The sequence below is a fragment of the Pteropus alecto genome, unplaced genomic scaffold (assembly GCF_000325575.1).
Source record: "Pteropus alecto unplaced genomic scaffold, ASM32557v1 scaffold113, whole genome shotgun sequence".
In the NCBI taxonomy this organism is placed as follows: domain Eukaryota; kingdom Metazoa; phylum Chordata; class Mammalia; order Chiroptera; family Pteropodidae; genus Pteropus; species Pteropus alecto.
Genome location: NW_006433949.1, coordinates 3,083,051 through 3,091,219, shown reverse-complemented (window position 1 = coordinate 3,091,219; position 8,169 = coordinate 3,083,051).

Here is an 8,169-nt window from a genome sequence, read left to right as displayed (position 1 = left end):
CCCTTGTTTAACCTCACAGATTGCAAGGAACTTGTTAGTTTACAATCCCTTATTTTTCACTTTTTACGCCTATAGCACCTGGTCTTCCTACACACACACACACACACACACACACACACACACACACAATTTGTTGGGTAAGCCACGCGATCTATGGTATTTTTGTTATAGCAGCCCAAACGGACTAAGATAGCTACAAAGGAAAGGCTTCCGTGAAAAATCAGCCTATAAATTGAGAGCTGGATGAGGCACAGGAATCAGCCAGGAGAAGAGCGTTCCTGGCAGGGGGAATAGCATGATCAAAGGCTCAGAGGCAGGAGGGAACTGGTCAATTGGAGGATCCGAAAGAAGATGCTGTGGGTCTAGAGCAGCGGTCCCCAACTTTTTTTGGCACCAGGGACTGGTTTCATGGAAGACAACTTTTCCACGGACTGGGGTGGGGCGTGGCAGGGGGTGGTTTGGGATGATTCAATCGTATTAGGTTTATTGTGCCCTTTATTTCTATTGTTATTACATTGTAATATGTAATGAAATAATTATACAACTCACCATAATGCAGAATCAGATGTGACCAGATGCAGCTGTACAATTGAAACACACCAACTCACTTGCCACTAGAAAGCCTGCCACCAGATGCAACTTGTCTTTTGCCACTCACTGATAGGGTTTTGATGTGAGTCTGCAAGCAACTGATTTATCATGGTCTCTGTGCAGTCAAACCTCTCTGCTAACCTTAACCTGTATTTGCAGCCGCTCCCCAGTGCTAGCATCCCCGCCTCAGCTCCACCTCAGATCATCAGATATTAGACTCTCATAAGGAGCATGCGACCTAATCCCTAGCTCCCATGTGCAGTTTATGATAGCGGTTGTGCTCCTATGAGAATCTGATGCCTGATGATCTGAGGTGGAGCTGAGGCGGTGATGCTAGCGCTGGGGAGCGGCTGCAAATACAGATGAAACTTCACTTTCTGGCCTGCTGCTCACCTCCTGCTGTGCATCCTGGTTCCTAACAGGCCATGGACGGGTATCAGTCCATGGCTCAGGGGTTGGGGACCCCTGGTCTAGAGCCCAGTGAGCGAGGGATAGGCAGGGCTGAGACTAACGAGGAGAGCAGAGCAGGTGGGACTTCTTTTCTAGGAACAAGTAGGGACGGTCCATCGGGCTTGATCCTCAGGCCCTTGTCTGGTGTGGCACAGGTAGGGACGTCATTTGTGGCCACGGAATAGGGTGAGGCTGACTTCTCAGCTCTTTCACATGGTGTCCTAAGCAGCCGAGCCAACTGGTCAGACCGGGGTCGGAATCTCACGAATGATAATTGTCCCAGGTGACCCACATCTGCCGTGAGACAAAGCGAGAACAATGCTGCTAACGCTACTCCCCGACCCCTCTGACTTAAGGCATCGGAGCCATTATGTCGATATATTTTTGTGCAGATTTTGTGGTTTATGACACATTCTGGCAACGTTTAGGTGCAATTTCAATGAGCCAGAATGTAGTACTGTAAACCTAAAACTGGATATCCCTTAAAGCTGTTAGAATCTGGCAGGAGACCTGCTCCCAATTACAAGAACAGTTTCTAACTTCACTGTTCTTGTCCTCGAAACATTGAAAACAAAATCCAACCTTAATGAGGGACTACTAAACACTTTGCATTCTATTAATGTTCTCTCTGGGCTTCGAAGCCCCAGTATAACTTACACGTAAGAAATGACCCCCACTAACTGATTGCCAGGGCAAGGGGTATCCTGGGGTTTTTGTTCCCAGTGCAAAGATGACGACGGAAAGAAAAGCCAGTAAGTCATTCGGTTCTCATCCTCGTCGATTCCAGCAAGCACGGGGCTAGTCTGTCAGGCTGCGTGGGAAATAAGGCTCTCAAGAGAAGTCCTTTTATCACGGAGACATATACACTTGGCTGCCTGACTCCTCATCCTTAGCATATTACTAATCTTACAAACCATCCATTATCCACTCGGTAACTGGCAAACGTGAACTTGGCCAATGTCAGCGCCGAACGATGAGACTCACCTTAGAAGAAGTGAGAGAGAGAGAGAGAGAAAGAGAGAGAAAGTACGAAGATGAGCCAGACGGTTTTCCAACCTGTATGAACATGTTGTATTTCCTAGGCTGGGTACGAAAGCCAAACTCCGTTCCCGTTGTTTGTCTTCTGCTCTGGGCCTGAGTTATGTTTGGTGCAAACAGGTCAGCGCTCTCCTCACTTCCATCGGATGATTGGCGTATTGTTTAGAGACGAGGAGGGATGATCTTGTGCTTTGGAGGAAGTTGGCAAGAAAGTTTAATTCTATAAAAAGCAACGCGCGGTCAGGATACGGTTTCCTATTCTGAGTCAAGGCAGAGCAGAGAGTCAGAAATTCCAACCCAGAGGGTCAGGACGGGCTCCAGGATCTCTTGAATCACATCAGAAACACGTTCCCCCTCCTCCCTTCTCCTCCCTGTTCTTACAACTGGCCAACTGGGATGACACAACACGCACTAACTTTATTCCACATGTGCCTGTTTCTCATTAGGGTCCTGTACCTTATTTTTTCCTGTGCCGTGTCATCTGTCCCAATTCAGGTGAGTGATTCCGTTTCTGTAACAGGGGATTCTGTTCACACTCTTGGCCGGACTTGAAAAAAAAAAAAAATGTGGTCTCGAACTTTTTCTGAAGGTGAGAAACTTTATGTGTTTTTTAACCTTGGAAACTTTGTGTCTTTTTTTAACCCCCCCATTTTGAAGCACTCTACCCAATAGGAACCAAAGGAAAAGTGAACGTGGGAGTCAATCAATGGAATGGTTTTGGTCACCCAACACCCAACGACTATTTCTAAGGTCTTTTGTTTTCTCCCCTACCAGACTGATACGTTTTCATTTTTAAACTGAATTCACCAGATGTTTCGGTGGTGTATAAACCCAGTTTTCTTATCTTCCGAGTGGATGAAATAGGGTTCAAATCACAGCACGTTGCCTCAGCTTCTCCGACCAAGTATTTAATGGTTCTCGAGAATAAGGTAAAGCTTGAGTTCAGTTTTCCTGAGGCCTTGGGGCAATCGGATCCAGGTGTTGGCATTTTCTGGCCTTCAAGGCCTTAGAGCGTTTCTAGGGAAACCCCAGAGTCACGAGTAGGAGTGGATTTCCCCACTGTTACCTTTCTTTATCACTTTTATTTTTCTAGCCGGTATCAGAAACTGTAAAACTGCACCCCCAAATCCCTAGGTAAGGTGAAACATGGGAGGGGCACGCACGCAAGTCAATCGCATCTGGAGAAAAACTGCCATGCAAGTCCCCCTTTGTCTTTGCAACTCCTGGCTCCCCTGAGCTGAAGAGAGATAGGACTGCTTCACGGGTCTCCAGTCCCCCTCTGCCTCCTGTTTTGCTTAGAACAAGCTTCAGCACGCCATGCCACCTCGCCAGGCCTTGAATGGCACAGAGCGCACATTAAACAGATGGAATGCAACATACATGTAAAGAAATAAGAGCTCTGCCAGGAAAGTTGGCAGCAGCCCTGGAATGCTTTAAACAGTGTGTGTGTGTGCGGGGGGGTGGGGGGGAGGTAGAAAGAGTGAGCCCAGAGTCGGCTAGGCTGCCTCATTCTCAAGAGCTGTTTCTTTTACAGCCATGACCTGTTTTGCCAGTCAAAATAAATACGGTGTTAAATGCCCCCTTTTACTGGCTCCTGATACCTTGGCAATGTGGTTCGAAATATGACCTGCTCTCATTGGAAAAATGTCCTTTTAACTGAGTGGAAAGGATGTGCCTTTTCTAGGCAGTAAGTAGGAGGGTCATGGATGATGGAGCCTCCTGAACACAGACACTCAGGACGTAGGAACAGGGCCGGCCACGGAGTCAGGCCGCTTGGTTAGAACTCACTGCCTTTAGGAGGTGCTTTGCACACACAGAGATGCCTTGGTTGCTGGGGACTGACTTTCAAGGCTTCCTATCACTCTGGGCATCAGCTAGGAGCAGTAAAGCGGCAGCCCAGATGCCTGGTTATTTCACAAAGCACCTCAAGACAGCCAGGCCTTTCCTTCAAAGGGAAAAGAGTGATGCTAACCAGGCATGGCCACAGATTCAATGTCAAATCCCTCAGGCCGTTTAGCTTTGTGGGTTCCCCACGGCCACAGGCCACTCCATCACCACATCAGCATCTTGCCACATGTGTGAGATGCTAGATGAATTTGCCCAAAAGAGTCATCACAGCAGCCGTTCATTCATCAAGCATTTTCTCCATACCAGGCACATCAGTATCTTCTGAATCATCCTATTATCTCATGAGGTAGGTATATTACTATTCCTATTTTATCTGTGAAGAAATTGAAGTTCGTAAAAGTTGAGTCACTTGTCCAAGACTGCACAGCTATTAAAAGAGAAGCTGGAATTTGAGCCCGAGTCTGTCCGTTCCTCATAATCAGGTTGTCTGGGCCCCATGCTGGCTTCTACCAAAAACAATTGAAGGCAGGAAACCTGCAGAATCACCTTCCTCATCTTCAGAACTGCCCAGCAGAGGCAAGTTGTCATATTCCTCATTGAAGATGCCACAGGATAGGTTCCTTTTCTGGGGTGGCTGTAGCAAATTATCATAAACCGGGGAGCTTAAAACAACAGAGGTTTATTCTCAGACAGTTCTGGAGGCCTGGAGGCTGAAATCAAGGGCTGTGCTCCCTCCAAAGGATTCTTTCTTGTCTCTTCGGGCTTCTGGTGGTTGCCAGCCTCTTTGGCTTGTGGTTGCCTCACTCCAGGCTCTGCCTCTATCCTCACGTGGCCTTCCCATGTCCAGGCCTTCTCCCCTTGTCTTTTCTTCTCAGAACACTTGTACTGGATTGGGGGCCCACTCTAATCTAGGATAATCTCATCTCGAGATCCTTAACTCGATTACATCTGCAAAGATCATTTTCTCAATAAGGTCCCATTCCGAAGTCCCAGGGATTTGATTCTGGATCTTTCCAGAGGCCGTTTGTCAACCTACCCCATAGGGAGGTGATGAGGTGATTAATCCCATAAGGGTCTTCCCAATTTTGCAGGCCTGCCGGGTTTATTGTAAAATTTAAAAATATTTTTGCCATCTCCTTTCTTCTTTTTATAATGATAAGCGTAATAACACCTGACATTTAACGAATTCTCAGCAAGTTCTGCCACTTAGTCTGGTCGTTTCGTCCTCACAGATACTCTGTGATATAAACACTGTTTTCTCCTCAATGGACAGGGTAGGAAAATAAAATATGAGCAGTGAAGGGCCTTGTCCAAGATCTCGCAGCCAGGAACTGGTAAGGCTAGGACTGGAGCTCCAATATGTCTGACTCTGGAGTTCAAGTTCTGACGCAGGACGCAAAACTGGCTTTTCTTGGAAATTGTGTATTCGGTTGGGAGGCCGTGGTTTGGAAGGAGGTGAAAAGTATGGAGCAATGGGACAATTTGTGCCATGGTTAGCCAAGACTTATTCTTGGGCAGAACATCCAGAGAGGCTGAAAACCAGGCATTTGGGCCGAGAAGGCAATGAACGATTGAGGACCCCTATCTTCTCTCTCACATGGCTGAAATTCCAGCAGAAAAATAGGAAGTTAGAGGCAAATAAAAAAATGCCCATTTTTATTGTCTTCCGGATGTCGGTTCAGTAACATCTGCCAATGGTTATATGCCTATTGCAGGGAAATTTCCACTTTTGTTGTGCAATCATAGGACCCAGGAGACCGAGTAGATCATGAAGGGCAATATCAGAGCTTTGAGGCTGGTTGCGAATGGCCAGTGACTTCTTTCTCGGGTTCCCTGGTGAACAAGATCCAATTTCTTTTTCAGTCAGAGCTGCTGATGCCTAAGCGTTCTTTTGCAAGTTGTTGTCTTATTTGAGCTTCTCAACAGCCCTGTGAAGCCAGATCAATAATGACCTGATCTGATGATTAGGGAGGTCAAGTCACTTGCCCAAATATGCCAACCGGCAAGTGCGAGGGCCTCTCCAGGTTGCCTGAGTCCAGAGTCTAAGTTCTTAGCGACTGCAATACTCTCTCTCCAAACCCAAGTACCAAGAATCCCCACTGTCTCCATGAAGGGAAACATAGATAAAGGAAAGAAGAAGTTCACTATTCATTCATCCATCCATAGGGTGTATCTGTGTCTGTACCATGTGCTCGGAAAGCCAACAAGAAAATCCCTTCCCACCTATGTGTGCATCCGGGTCTTTGCGCGCCAGGCACCTTGCTGGACTCGGAACAGGCAGTCACAGTCTCAGCTTTACAGAGATGGAGAAGACAGGAAAGTGTGTCAATTAATCTAGGATAGCACAATAAATGCTATTATAGAGATATGGAAGGCGAGATCAAGAGAGGAGAGGGAATCAGGGAAGGCTTCCTGGAGGAGAAGACCCTTGAGTTGCGGTTTGAAGTTGGAGGAGGGAGGTGTCAGCCAGAGGAGGAAGGGCTAGCCTGTATTTTAGGGCTCAGGCAGGTGTATACTAATATGGCTATCCCAGGTAAATATTTGACTACCTCCATATTGATTGGTAAATAGCTAGGGCCTGGAACCCACCAAATGGCCCTCTCTCCACTCTCTCCCACCTGGGATTTCATCCGCTTCCCCATAGAGCAGGAACTAAAGGGTTAACACCTGGTACATCAGGAAGCTCCAGGGCTGGGCTCCATTCCAACCCGTCAGTCCTTTCCAGTTGGTGCTGATGCCATACTGGTTGCTACATATTTGATTTTTTTCACTCCTGGGCCAAGGAGCAGTTGAGTAATAAGACATGAAGGTATGGGACCCACGCTGGCAGCCAACGGAGCTGGAAAATAGGGAGCCACAGAAATGCTGGAGGTGAGAATGGAACACTAAGAAGGGACCTCTGGGAAAAGATCTTATGTGACATGTGACAAAGGATAGACTTCATCTTGAGTGTAAAGTGCAGCCACTGGGGGTTTCCTCGGCATGCAATGTCTTATTGAAGTGTGATTATACACAGTGTAATGCATTCTTCTAAAGCCTGCAGTTTGGTGAATTTTGACAAATGTTCACTCACATGTGCCCACTACCCCTGCCTCCGTCTAGAACATTTCCTCCAGAAAGTTCCCTCTGTTTTGTGCACAGGAGGATTTTAAGCAGGGGAGTTACACTTTGCAATTTTCAAGCTCACGTTTGGAAAATTCTTTTGCTCTTTTCTTGAGCTCCTCCTGTGTGCCACGCTCTGTTCCAGACGTAAAGAGGGATAGGTGCATCCTGGTGGGAAGATGCTGTTTGAGGATAGGCAAAAGGCGATCAGAGGTTCGCAGAGCTGGCTTCATGAGCATGCGACCTATAAACATTTTTGAACAAGGGGATCCATGTTTTTATTTTGCACTGAGCCCCACGAACAATGCAGCTGGGCCTGATGGCATGAAGGTAATTAACAAGGAGTCGAGAGAGAGAGAGAGAGGAGGTGGGAGAGAGAAGCTAGACAGGCGAAGGGTGGATGGCACAAGAAGGATCCAGTCCTCCAATGTTCTCTTTCTAAGTTCAGGGTGATGGAAACATTTCATATCAGCCGCCATTCCTACAACGACCCACAGCGCTAGTTAATGTATATGAGCTCAATTAATTACAATGACTAACACATTTGACAAGCCAAATATTAGCTCGCAAGACCTGAGCACACTTATAAGTATTAAGTACAGATACAGACAATTAACAATAAGCTCGCTGGCATTATCATCTTCTAATTAACTGTAAAAAAAAAAAAAAAATCACACCTTAATCCAGAGCAAGATGAAAACAAAAGGAAAGCGAGACCTCTGCTAGCTCTGGAAATGCAGGTGACGGAACAATGAGGAGAGATATGGTTTGGTGGATTTTAATTTGCACTAATGATGAATTAAATCAGCCTCCCTTTGCTGACGTGAAAACCCAAATCGGTGCCTCGGTCCATGTTTCTCCCTGCTGAGGCCAGATGTCCGATCGATGGGAAGAGTTTGGCAGAGGCCTTACAGAGGCAGGGGGAGTGACGTTGGCAATCCCCTGGAAAAATCCATCTCTATCAGCCTCAGAAACGACCTCTGTTCTCATCTCTGGAATTTGGAGCAAAGAGAAGGTGAGTTGAAAGGAATCCAATTATCTCTTGGCGATTGGTTCTTCTTCCTGAAAGGAATTCTGAAGTTGAACAGTTCAGTTGAAAACGCCCAAATAAATACCTGGGCTGCGATGATATCGCCAGTA